General features: G+C 41.3%; 1 long non-coding RNA gene across 1 annotated transcript in view; it reads left to right on the plus strand.

The window, feature by feature from the left end:
- Nucleotides 1–6: 6 nt before the first annotated feature.
- Nucleotides 7–2179, plus strand: part of LOC106962591 (uncharacterized) — a 47574-nt gene continuing 45401 nt past the window's right edge. Inside the window, exon 1 of the long non-coding RNA XR_001428005.1 lies at nt 7–160. This is a non-coding gene — a long non-coding RNA (uncharacterized LOC106962591). The remainder of the gene's footprint in view (nt 161–2179) is intronic.

Raw genomic sequence — 2179 nt, forward strand, 5'->3', positions numbered from 1 at the left:
CGCCAGCAGCACTTTTCCTGCATGTGGCCCCGTGTGCGCAGAGTCAAGTTTTCGTTCAACAGATAGCAGCTCAGTGATCCTTTGTAAACTGTAGCCGAGTGTAGCGTTCACAGCGCAAGAAGGACGCGGACTTTTCTCGTCCACGGCTCTCATCGTCAAGGTAAAAACCACCAGCTTGCTGTGTTGTCCCGATGCGTTTCATGATTAATTTTCTGTTTCAGCGAGAGCTGTCAGTGAAAGCGTCCCGCGCGCCCTGCCTGCGCTGCGTGAGTGCGTGCGTGCTTTAAAAGAATGCGGGAAGAGTTCCTCACGCGCTGAGCTGGCACGGGACGGAAAGTTTTTTTTTTTTTCCTTCTTCTTTCTTTTTGCGGCGGAGAGGAGTGGGAGTCAAAACTTTGCTTGTTGCGGCTGTCCTGATGCGTCGCTTCTTTTTCCTCCACACACCCCTAAAACAAACCGATAAGACGAGAGTCGACAGAAGCGCCTTGTGTTCATACCCGGAGTGACTCTTATTCACAACAATCGGTAAATAAAACCCGTTTCCAGTTTTCATTCGCAGTTTAAAAAAGAAGAAGAAATAACTCATTGAATACGTAAGATGTATTATAAACACTTGAAATCGTCTTTTATTTTGTTCCCCCATCCGTGTGCTTGAGCGACGAGACACAGCGCTACGGACTCTCCACACACAAGAGTTTTATTTTCGTAATTCTCACCAACTACGCCGAATAAGTGTTGATTTCTGACAACCTTTGGGGCTGATGAAGATTCGGCGTCTCTGTTTACATGTCCCGTAACTTTATTCCGCCTGGTGGCAGTTTCACTTCTGTCCACACAGCGGTACCTTTCATTGACAGTGACGTGCGCCCTTGTAGTGTCTTTGTGTGATGGCTGTGTGAAGCTTTCGCTCCACTCTCATTGCACTTTTTTTTTTTTTTTTCCTTTTTAATTTGCAAGTCACAGTCCGGAGCTTTTCGTCTCACTTTGATCATGACAGCGTATTTGTCTTTGGAAAACAACAAACTTTAATTATTTGTTGTTGTTGTTGTTGTTGTTGTTGTTGTTTTAAGGACAGATGTGCAAAGTTCCTTCAAGCCGCGCAGCTTGGGAATTTTTTTGCTCCTCTCAAACTTTCCCGGGGGTCGGGGGAATTGACCCCTTAAGAATGCATAAGCCGTAAATTAAATTCAACAATCGCAAGGCTTGTCCGTTCAAAACAGATGTAGGCTGTAGTATACAAGAGAAGACTTTTTTTTTTTTCCATTATTTTATCTGAACTTAACTTTATTTGAGCGCTCCGGACTCTGGAAGTTGATTTAGTGCTCTCTGTTTTCCTGCAAATTATTATTATTTTTATTGCCTTAAGGGAATAAATGATTACAAATCAACACTGATCAGCATAAAGCTAATAATGTGATGTTAACTGAGTAAACATATATTTTAACATTAAACACTCTCTCTGTTAGTGTTTTGTGTAATAGCAAAAACATTTATAAGTTAGAGGTTTTAACTTGTGAAGGATTATCTAAATTAGCTTGTGTTAAGTTAAACGCACTTTACAGACAAGTCTTGATTGGGTGTAAAAAAAAATGCGAGTTTTAACAAAATCACATAAAAAAGAACAGTCTAAGCGTACTGTTAACTTTCAGACAACTGAATTAACTTTCCCCTTATTTACAAGTCATTAATCGAGTTTTATGAAGAACCACACCTATGGTTTAATAACTCTGTAACCATCTCATGCTTTTTTTTTCCTTCCCTCCTCTCTCCACAAACATGAACCCAGCTTACCGAAAAGTCTGCTAAAGTGTTTTCTATTTTTTTTAATTATTATTATTTTTTACTTTACCCCTCTTGGCATTTTGCTCCGAGCCCTCTGTGCGGCCCGTTCACGCAGGTCTCCTCATAAGGTAAGACGGTTCTGGAGACCAAACGCGAACCTAAATGGTACATTTATAATTAGACTGCCCATTCAGCACATTGTCTTGATTGCTATACACGGACACTCGGCTCTGTCTGTGTCAGTTTGTCTCTGACGGCTGCTTCAGCTCAGCGTGTCGCTCACTGAAAGAGTAAAAAAAAAAAAAAAAAAAAAAAAAAAAAAAAAAAAGGGGCCCACCCCCCCCCCCACTTTGTGGCACCAAGCGCAGGTTTGTTTTTTTTTTTTTCCCCCCATTTT

This window comes from Poecilia latipinna, unplaced genomic scaffold, assembly GCF_001443285.1.
Source record: "Poecilia latipinna isolate Pla-1442-1.1 unplaced genomic scaffold, P_latipinna-1.0 Scaffold1436, whole genome shotgun sequence".
NCBI lineage: Eukaryota > Metazoa > Chordata > Actinopteri > Cyprinodontiformes > Poeciliidae > Poecilia > Poecilia latipinna.